Raw genomic sequence first — 11,634 nt, 5'->3', positions numbered from 1 at the left:
GTGAACAGCTATTGCAGGGAGCAGAGACTCATTACTTCGAGGCACCAGGGAGAGGGTGTTCAGGGATCCAGAAACCTCTGCTCTCTCCTTGGAAGGAGTCAAACATGGTCCCTCAGGGAAAGCCCCCCAACGATGCCAGGTGCCATCTGTGCCACGTTAGCCACTTCTCTTGTCCTTCAAATGGAAATAAAGTCTGTCCCGTTCTGTCAGGCTACAGTGCAGTGAGCAACTCCCCCAAAGCTCGGTGGCTTAAAGCACCAAAGATGTGCTTTTTATCTGGTTCACGTTCATGTCCACTACTCATCACAGTCAGCCCGACAGAGAACAGGCATCATCGCAAACATGCTGGTCGCTGGTATCAGAAGGAAAGAGAGGTGGTGACTCGGGCACTCCTGAGGCTTCTATCCAAAGCGCCCTGGGACGCCTCTGCTCGCCCTCCGTTGGCCAAAGCAAGTCATGTGGTCACATTGAACTTGAAAAGAGAAGGGAAGTGTAATCCATCCAGTGCCTGGGAGGTGGGAAGTGGGATTATCGGGAACAGCCCTATAGGACCGCCACACCCACCTACACAGAGGCTTTCATCAGAACCAAATGAGACTAAAGATGTGAACTTGGCAACAAACATTCCCATAGCACCTGCTCTGCGCTCTTCTCCATGCAGGGCTTGGGAGGTAGGGCTGGGTAAGGAGTGGCCCCAAAAGAGCAGATATAGATGGTCTCTGCTCTAAGGAAAGAGAAGACCACTTCCAGAGCCCCTGCATGAGTCCAGGTATTTGCTTTTTGTCAAACCACCGGCATAATGACCTTGCAAGGTGGGAATCTCACCCTCAATGTACAGGGAAGGAACCAAGGGCCAGAGAGTTAGTCTCCTGCCCAAGCTCACACAGCTGGTTAATAGTAGATACTGTGCTCTCCAAAATAGGTCAACCATTGTCACATTTTAAAATTAAAGTGTGGAGAGATGGAACAGGAGTCTTGTCTGAGGGTGGGTGCTCATGGTCTCTACCCCATAGAAACCAGGCAGGGTTGCCTTCCACAACCTGGCTTAAACAGAGCCCACCTAGCGTCAGAGAACCCTGCAGGTCACCTTCTCACTGGGTGATGAAACACCAGCCAGGCAACCTATGGGAATCAGCAGTGGCCACTCCCAGAATTCATATCTCATTCATTCTCTGAAGACATGAGCATGTCAGCTAGAAATATGAACTTCATAGAGAAAAGACACTAACATTTATGGTGCCTACCATAAACCAGGTGGTCCTCACCCATTATTTTAGTTAATCCTTCCAACATCCAGGTGAGATAGGCATTGGGGTTCCCACTATACAGAGGTAGAGATGGACCCAGAGAAGTGAAGTAATTAGCTCAAGGCCCCCCGACTAGCAGGAGTGGAGTCAATCCCAAACCCATCTGGTCCCAGTGCCCTGTCCTTCATAGCAAGCTGCCTCCCCAACAGGACACTATGGGAACTAGGAAGACAGTGTTTCTTGAAAAATGTATCAGATGGCTAATACTAGAGTAATGCTGCATAAAAATAATAACCTAAAGACTCAGTGGCCTGCAACAAGCATTAATTCTCGCCTTCACAAGTGTGTAGATCGACCATGGTTTGGCTAATCTATATTTGGGTGGTGTGGGAGGCAGAACTCTATGATGTCCCCTGGTGCATACTTCCAATACAGTCCTCTGCCCTTGATTGTGGGCAGGATCTGTGAATATGACGGGACGGTCACTACCTGGACATGGTTACATTATCTGGCAAAGGTGATCGGACAGCCACTCATGATTATATCACATTATACGAGACTCCATCACAGCAGCCTGGAGTGAGATTTTCCCGCTGCCTATTAAAAAGTAGGCTGCCTGCTATGTTGTGAGAAGGCCATCGCTAGGGTGTGAGGACCCCCTCTAGGAAGCTGAGAGTGACCCTTGTCAACAGCCAGCAGGAAAGCAGGGACTTCAGTTCTACACAAAAACCCGAATTCTGCCAACACCCTGAATGGGCTTGAAAAGAGTCTTCCCCAGTCGAGCTTTCAGATGAGATTGCAGCCCCTGCCAAGACCTTGGTTTCAATCTGATGAGACCTGAGTAGAGGACCCTGCTAGGCTATGCACAGACAGACTTCTCACCTACAGAACCTGTGAGGTAAGGAATGGGTTGTTGTAAGCTGCTAAGTCAGTGGTAATTTGTTACACAGCAACAGAAAACTAATACAGATGGGTAGCTCAGTTTTAAGCTCTAGATCTGACAAAATTTGTTCTGGGAGGCCCATGAAGAGTACAGCTACTGGGCCATGATTACAGATCACCAGAGTTCTAAAGGCATTTTGGGGGTCCCATTTCAAGTCCCATTCCCAGCTTCTTCTCTTTTCAGATTCACTAACAGCTCATTGACCAAGGCAAGTCTATGGTCAAGCCCAAAGTCAAAAGTTGGGGAACTCAATTCACCCATCTTGAGGCATAGAAAAGGCATGTATGTCTACGACAGTGGAATTAAGAATTGGGACCCATTATTCAGGAAATGTAGTAAAAACAAACAAAAAACAAGCAAACAAAAAAGATCCTCTGCCTGGTTCTACCTCTTTCACCTCTCCACAGGTACACTGCTGACCAGTAAGCAATGACCTCCATGCCGCATTTGAAGCCCACGAAGCTCCCTCCCCCAGGCCTGTCAAATTTGTCTATGGAGAGAGAGCAGGCCTCCAAGAGAGGAAAGTGAGACTTTGGAAAAGTCAGGATATAGATCAGGTACCAGTATGAGGTTTGTGGGTTATTAGGAGCAACTTCGGATAACACCGACGTGAGTAGGAGCATTCTCAGGCAGAAGGGCTTAGGTAAGAGTTGGGGTGGGGGTTGCTAGATTCCCTGAGACCATGGGCTGGACAACACCCTCCTGACCTTAGAGAACCCTTCTTTTGTGAAGCCAGGCTTGAGGCCAGCCCTTTAGTTGACTATGTTTCGTTCTCACATCGATGTTTCTCTCCCTCCCTCCTTCTTTCTAAAAAATCAATAAAAACATATCCTTGGGTGAAGCTTAAAACAAAACAAAACAAAAGCATAGCTGGGATAAAGGCATGTGCTAAAAGAGGAGCTGCTGTGGCCCCCGAGGAGCCCTGCTCTTGGCCAGGGCCTTGCTCTGCGCGGGAAGGGTCACGTGTTCTCTGCATTAGCTCATTTGGTCCTCATGGTGACCCTGCGGGCTCCATATCACCTCCTACTTTACAGAGGAGGACCCCGAGGTCTTGAGAGTAAAAGATTATCGGAGATGACACCAGAGGTGGTGGAGCCGGGATTCAAAACCAGACGAGGAATCAGTGTCCACACTTCTAACCGCGCCGTGTGATGGAACATTTCACAGGAGTGAAGACGTAGCTGTCACCTGGCTGTGACGATGACCAATGTGCCACCACGCTTGTTTCACCTGTACCCTCACCCGCCTCCCCTCCACATCCTGGGCTGCTTTTGGAGCAAATCCCAGCTCCCACATCATTTCATCTTTAGCTATGTCAGCGCGCGTCTCTGGAAGCTAAGGAAGAGCCCACGTTCCTCACCGCGGGGCCTGGCTTGGAGCGGGCACGATAACTGTTTGTTGAATGAATGAACGACCTCTCAGCGCCTGTCCAGAGGAAAGTATATTTACGAGTCTCTAAAAGGCAGCCGGAAGCGGTGGGAAGATGGGCATTCCTGTAAGGCTCGGGTTCAAACCCTGGCTCTGCCCATTGCTGTGGCTATGGGACGCTGAGTGACCTCATGGTCACCTCGTGTGCCCCAATTTCCTCCTCTGGAATCCGGGCATCATAACATCATGACATGCAAAGGTGCTGGGGTTGAATGAGAACATGAACGTGGGCACATGCCCAGCAGAAAGTCCGGCTGTGGCAGAGTGGCCCACGGGGACAGAGGCCTGCCAGTGTCTCATCTAGTTTCTCTGTGCCTCAGTCTCCTCATCTGTAAAATGGGATAATGTAACACCTACCTCCAAGGGCCACTGTGAAGACTGAGTTAGTCTATGTTAGAGGTTTAAAGGCTGGCACTTAGTAGGTGCTCAACATGAGTTAGGAACCATTAGAAGCCCACCGCATGGAGAAGTACCGTCCAGGATAACAGTCATTCTCCTGTAAGACAGAACAATTAAGAATCTAGCTGCGCTTAAGATCAGAGCAGTGGTTCTCAGCTTGGGGTGATGTCGGCCCCGCAGGAAGCGCTTGGCAGTGTTTGGAGGCCTCTTTTTGTTGTCAAAATTGGGCAAGTGGGCTGCTGCTGGCACCTGGAGAGTAGAGACCAGGGATGCTGCTAAACCCCCCACAATGCACAGGATGGCCCCCCGACAGAGACATATCTGGACCAAAATGTCAATAGTTCAACCAGAAAAGTAAATCAAAAGATGTTAAAAAAATAGATTTAAAAAATGTGAAATCCACCCTTAGCTGGCAAGCTACAAGGACAGGTGACAGGTGGAGCTGGCTCACCCGCCCTAGTTTGCTGACAACAACCAGATGAGGTAGACTTTGGCGCTACCTCATTCTAAAGATAAGGCCACCGTGTCCCAGAGAGGTTAAGGGACTTGCATAAGGTCACACAGCCCGCTGGTGGCGAAACCAGGATTCAGTGTCAGGTAGTCGGGCCCCGGGGCCAGGCTCCCCACCAACCTGCCACGTGAGCACCGAACCCTCAGGCGAAGGAAGCCAAGCTTTTGACTTTACGGTTGGGGGAAACTGAGGACCCGAGTGCGGATCGAGACTGCAACCCACCCAGGGGCACACAGCAAGGTGGAGACTCAGAGTAGGGCCTGTGCTTCCACATTGCACAGCTTCTTCATTTGTGCCAACTAATTATCATTTGCTAAGCAGATCTGGATGTGCTGACAGGAGAGGGAGAGGTGGGGGCCGGTGGGGGGACGGGAAGGTAGGAGAGAGAAGGGCCAGGGAGCCACCGCCTCCACACGCGTCCACACGCGTCCACACGCCCGCACACACAACGGCTTCCATTTCCTGAGATGTCCACCTGCTTTTATGAATATAAGTGGATTTGTAACAAGCATTGCAGCTGCATATAAGGCATTCAGACATGGAGACAATTTTACTAGATAATAGACTATCATGCAGGATACAATTTAAATTAAAAAATGCAATTTTCACCTTGAAATGAACAAATGATTACAATTTCTATACAAATTAAGGCATTCAGCCTCTCTTTCAGTAGTGGCACCAGCCCATGAAATATGACATAATTACCATGAAATACATTTTCAAATATTTTGATTTTTGTCTGCCGCTTTTTAAAAAACATAGGCCGCCTTCTAGGTCTCCGAGTGTGTGTTGGCATTTCCCACCTTCTGGGAAAAACACATTAAAAAGAAAAACCAAAGTCCCCGAAGATGAAGTTGGCCCCCCTCGCTGCCCTCCCCTCCTCCCATCTCCTCACCCCTCAGAGTTCCCTGCCCTCCCCCGCCCCCTCCCTTGGCTCAGAGATAAAATTGAAAAAAGGCAGACGGAGGAGAGGGGACGCAGGCGACCAGCTCCAAAGCCTGAGATTTATCTAAATTGCTACGCTTATCTGAAGAATCGCATCTGTTGGTTATCGCGACGCCAGCCTCTCCAACCCTCCATCCCTCTCTTCCCTGGAAATCAGCCTCCGTCCCCAGCTCTCCCCCCTACGATGCACACCCCCTCCGCCGCCCCTCTTATTTTTTAATTATTTTTCCATTCCGTTGTCTCTTTACGGCTAGAGACCAAAGGCTGAGCAGCCGCCGCCTGTGGCTTGCTCCAGCCCACAGGGCCGGATACAAAACTTTGGGGTTCAGCGGGAGTGGACAGGGGAGGTGGCCAGTGGGTCTCAGTTCCCTGCACTCATTCCCCGTTCCCTGGCCAAGCTGGGTGACTGAGGAAGGTCGTTCCTATTCTAATTCGTCCTGTCCCCGTGTTGTAAGCCCACCATCTCGAGCCACCGTCGCTTTGGTCTGCGCTTTGGGTGGACCTCTTGGGTCGTTAGACTGTGTCCCAGTCCCCTAAAAGCAGACTTTTGACCTTTTTTGGTCTTGGTCTTGGTCCTGAGCCCCCTGCCCTGACCCATCACCTGCTGGGCGGGTGTCATCGCCCCCAATCCCCCCGGCTTGGTTCCTGTGTGTCGTGTGGGCTCAACTCAGCTCAGCCTCTCCCCCCTCGAGGGTCACTGTGGCTCTTCCTCAGCCCATCCTGGGCTAGTCCAGCCTGGCCCATGTCAGGGGCTATCCAGGGTCTCTTTAGATGTAAAGAAAATGCCCTAATGTTTGTCATCAGTGCTATCCCAATGCATTTAATTAACACACGCACACAGGGCAAGTCCGGGAAGAAACATTAATGATAAGAGGCACTGTCTAGAGCACCTCGCTCTTGTTTTCCAAGCTCTCCCACTTGCACTTGCTTCAACTCCACCCTGTCTCGCCACTGTCCTGTGTGGAGGCCTCACTCACTAAGGGACACACTCAGCATTTCACAGAGGAGGTAGCCAAGTATCTAGACCAAAGCAGGAAGTTAGCAAAACAATTCAAGGCCCATCAACCAAAGCCCCTTTGCCCTGTCTTCCAGCAGTTTGTTTGGAAAATACTTCATGGGACTTTGTGAACTTGGGCCACGCCCTCACCTCTGAGCCTATCCTTCCCTACACCTCACCCTCTATCCCCCTCTGGACCCCAGGGCCAGGTGAAGACTGGGTCATACTCCAGCTCAGAAAGCAGGACGGATGTCCTAGTGGAAAGAGAATGGTTTTAGGAACCAGCATCAGGAGCTTCGGAATCTCATAGCCATCTCGTCCTTGCTGTCTGATGTTGGCCACACTAATTGGTTTCTGTGCCTCAGTTTTCTCATCTGCAAAATGGAGGCGATGATACTTCTGAATGAAGGCTGTGAGAATTAACTTTGAGAGCATGCATAGGTCTTTGGCAGGTGTAAGCTTTCCCCTCTCATGCTGTGGCTCCCAGCTTGCTAACAGATTTTGAAATATATTTTTAAAAATCCTTTTAGTACATCAAGAAAAGCCCAAGCTCCAAAATGTCCATCACTTAGAAACTTGTTGGTATTTGGAGGTGAGCCGGGTTTCTATGCCTGAAGTAGATACCAAGGTATTGAAAGACGAATGTGAGCAACCAGGGAGGGGTGGGTGAGTTGAGAGGAGGCAGGAAGGAGAGATGGTTATTATAAGTTATTACAAATATAAGTTTTATTAAGCACCTTCTCTCTGTTACAGGCTCTTTATCTCATTGAATTCTCAGAATATTATGAAGTTACTATTAATCCCATTTAACAAAGAAAGAAAACTGAATTACAGAGAGGTTATGTTCTTTGCCCAAGATCACACAGCTGGGAAGTGGCAGAGCTGGGAGCTTAAAAAGTGCTCTACTCAGCTGTTCTAGGTAGACTAGATGACCATCTTTTCCCAACTATTTATTTTCTTAGTAGAAAGATATAACCATATAACATACGATGGCCTAGGCACCAAAGGCATGTCACCAGCCAGTTGGTTGAGTATGACATGTACACAATTACCTTAATTCTAAGGCAGAATTCACTGATGCCACATATAGGAAGCAGGGTTACCAAGCACCCCCGTGGCCCTCTGCTCTGACCATGACCCAGGGAGCAGCTGAGGCCGGAGGAGGAGGGGATGCAGAGTCAGCAGGTCAGATTCGACCTATGGTTCTGCAAAGCCACGCATGTGGCCAGGTCAGATCACTTGGTGCCCCTGGGCCTCCACACTGTCACCTGGAGAACGAAGGGACTGAGCTGACATCAATGATCTGTACACATTTCCACAAGCATGCCAAGGAGGGAGAAAGGGACTGTGCGTGCCCGTGCCTGGGCATTTGGTGTGGGCAAATAACCCCAAACACCCCACCACAACCCAATGTTCATTTAAATGGTCGAACTTTTTTTAATCTCACAAATGTATTCAAAATGTGCATGCTGCTCCCAAATGGGTGCTACAATATAAAAATGGTGCCAGTTCAGCTCTCAAATTGCATCTAAAACCACGATCACCAACCCCTAGACAAGCTATATCACACTTTTTCTTGGCTCTGCTGCATGTCTACAAATTCAGCAAAAGATCTGGCCTTTTGCCCGGCCAGGCATGGCTCAGCGGTTGAGCATCGACCTAGGATCCAGGAGATCGAGTTTCGATTCCCAGTCAGGGCACATGCCCCGATTGCGGGCTCGATCCCCAGCGGGGGGGGGTGCAGGAGGCAGCCGATCAATGACTCTCTCATCATTGATGTTTCTGCCTCTCTTTCCCTCTCTCTGAAATCAATAAAGATATATTAAAAAAAAAAAAAAAAGATCTGGCCTTTTTTAACAGCATTTTCAAAGTGAAAGATTTTCTAGGATAAGGTTCTATCAATTATTGTAACACCGGCACATTCTAAGATTGAGCCATTTTACCATCCTAACATTGTAATGTTGTCACCCTTGATTATGAAATTATTCTAACACTCAGGCTCTGCCTCGTTCCAACGTTCAGTCTGCCTGGTCCCCACAGAAGCCCTCTGGCCTTCAGCTGACCTGTTCCCAGCATCTGATTCTAAGTCATGCACAGGAAGGTGCTCAGGCCCTGGTGGCCTCCTTGCTCCTCGGAGGGAAACGAGCCCATGAACTAGCCTGGGGACCTTCCTGCAGGCGTCCGGCAACACCAGCCTCTCCCCTACCTCCACAGGGACACAACTGAACGTAGGTAAGGCTTTTGGTTACCTTGAAAATGGGGCTAAAGGACTATTTCAGAAGTTGTTTGAGACCTTGTGCAATATAATAATTATTATTACAGCTACCATTTGCTGGGTGCTGAGTCCATGCATTATATCACCTAACCCTCAAAACCACCTTCTAGGCTACCATGGTTCCCAGCTTAGAGAGGATGAAACAGGCTCAGAGAGATTCATTGGCTCGTCCAAGTCCCACGGCTAATTAGGGAGAGAGGCGGGACATTAACCCATGACTATCTGATCCCAGCTCGCTCCTCTGTTGACCAGTGGGTACAGATGGAACTGTGGGGAATGACAAACTGAAGCCACAGCCTGACACGGCTTAATTAAATATTTATAGAGTGAATGAACTGTCAGTCCTCTTAGGAATTCACCAGCCAACACTCAGATGGGTGGCGGGCTACCCCCGCTTTAAACATGACTGACTCTCAGAGTGGCTAAGATATTTCAGAAGGTCACACAGCTCCCAAGCGACTGGGAGGAGGGGGAGGAGGGAGTGGCTGGGACACAGGCCTGCGGCCCGTGGCCGAGTCCTCGGCTCTCCACGTCGCTCTGGCAGTGAGGTGGTGCAGGCTCACCAGGGCCACGCTGGGTGCCTTGGGAAGTCATTTGTACCAGCTTATGGTGGCCTTGGATTCGGGGACCCTGAAGATGTGTTAGGGAGAACAACCGTGAAATTTATGTCACTGGGGTCAGAACCCTCTCTGTTACAAAGGCAGGGTTTGCTGAGCCTCATGTTGAAGCTGGTCGGAGGCGACGGGGCAGGGGAAATAAAGATCTTTAAACATCATCGTAGTCATTGGCCAAGGAATTCCACCCCTGGAACCCAAGCCTCGGGGGAAAGCCTGTGACGGGGGCAAAGCCCTCTCTCCGAGGGGACGCCCGGGACAGTGAAATGAATGAGAGCAGCCCAAGGGGGACGGTTAAGGGACTTTCCGCTCACTGAGCTACTTTGCAGCCATCCTCAGCAACATGGGAAAAGCTTGGTAATCCAATGATAAGCCAAATAATTTAGGGTAGAAAACTGACTTTATGATCTCAAATATGTTACAGACCAGAAGGGACAGTAGGAAAGGTCATGGACACTGCCATCGAGAATGGAATTAAGACGATTCTCTTTTTACTCTCTAAATGGATGCTCTGTTACTTTGATAACTCGAAACTCATGAACCAAAATAAAAGGCAGACCGGGAATAAGTGTGAAGACAAAGGCTAGAAAAAGGCACCTCCTTGGTTATCACCTCTCGTTGATGATAGCTCTCTGAGGAAAGAAAAGTTGCCCCGCAAAAAAAAGGAAATGGAGGGAAGAAATTGAACTGAATCTAAAACGGTTTAAGCCTAAATGTGTCCAGTGACCAAAGACTCACAGAAGGCCGCAGAGGAAAGCTATCACCCCGGGATCTGTCTGCGTGATGCGCACGGAGGATCCCCGGGCTCACCTGGAGACCCCGCGCCTCCCCCAGTCTCGAGTGATGTGCTGGGCGGGTGTCCTCCCGGGGCCTTTCCTGCCCAAACGCGCCAAGGCCTCCATCCATGAACCCTCTGCAGGGCTCCCTCTAAACAGGAGCTTCCAGTTTCAATAGGACACTGTGTCACAACCTCCAGAAATCCTCGCCTCCTGCCTGAGCAATAGACACTAGGCAATAATGCTCATTTATAATTAAGAATACTTTCATAGCAGCCCCCACTCCTTGAACACCTTGCGTCTAAGAGCTAAGACCCATCACTCATTCCCTTATTTAATCCTGGTAATATCTTATGCGGGAGGTGCTGGGATTGTCCCCTTCTGGTGCACAAAGAAGTTCTGGTTAAGTGGCTCACTCAAGGGCCAGTGGCAGAGCTGGGATTCAAACCCTGGTCTCAGACCTTCACCAGCACCAGGCTCGGCGCATTAGGCGGGACCCTGGTCAATATAACCACACAGATGAAAGCTTTGCTCGTTTCTCTGCTGCCATTAAGAAATATATGGATGCTCTTTAGTTGTTAAGCACAGGAAGATCTGCAAGATATACAATTAGATTAAAAATAAATAAATTTAGAACCGTGTGTATGATATGCCACCATTTGAGTATGAAAGAGAAAAAGAACATATATGTGTGCTGGCTTTGTACGTGCATAAAAAATCTCTGGAAGCTACATGAGGAGCTGTTTACATTGGTTACCTCTAGGGAGGGGAGCAGGGAAAGATGACTTTGTCCTTTGGAACTTTGAGTCACGTCACTGTCTGATATTCAATAAATAAAATTAAAATATTTTTGAAACATAAGGTAAATGAAAGCATTGGTCTCGAAAGCACAAGCAAATAGGCAGTGGTCACCAGCCACATGCTCATTGGAACAGGCTCCGAACCGTCTGTCCTGAGTGGCCTTTGAGTTTCACAGAATTGGACTCACATTTCTTGTCTGTCCTTGTCTGCATAGCTTAGTGGCACTATCAGACGATTCTAATAAGGAAGCCTGAGTTTGTGAGAGCCGCGGCTCCCAGGGCAGGGATATAGCTGGTGATTCAGATTTGCACCAGGGAAACTTTTTTAAATAAAAGATACAAGAAGTTCAAGGACATTGGACCAAAAAAAAAAAATTAAAAAAAAAAAAAAACCTGTTAAAAAGGATTTTACTCATTCAACAAATATCACATGAGCATATACTATGTTCCAGAGCCGTGTTATGCACGGAAAATATGGTCCCAGCTTCTGACCTCAGAGAGCTCACATTCTAGCAAGAGGAGACAGATAGTAAGCAACCAGACAAACAAAGATTGAAAAGAATAACTGCAGCTGTGCTGAGCATGGGAATGAGCAGGGGGCTCTGAGAGGGGACGATGGGGCTTGATTAGATGCCTCCAACGAGGCCACATTTACACGGAACCCTGAATGACGCCGAGGAGGCAGCCAGCTATAAGCTG

Source organism: Miniopterus schreibersii (assembly GCF_964146895.1).
Source record: "Miniopterus schreibersii genome assembly, chromosome: 8".
NCBI classification, from domain to species: Eukaryota; Metazoa; Chordata; class Mammalia; order Chiroptera; family Miniopteridae; genus Miniopterus; species Miniopterus schreibersii.
The sequence above is the reverse complement of the archived record's forward strand: the minus strand, read 5'-3'. Positions refer to the sequence as shown.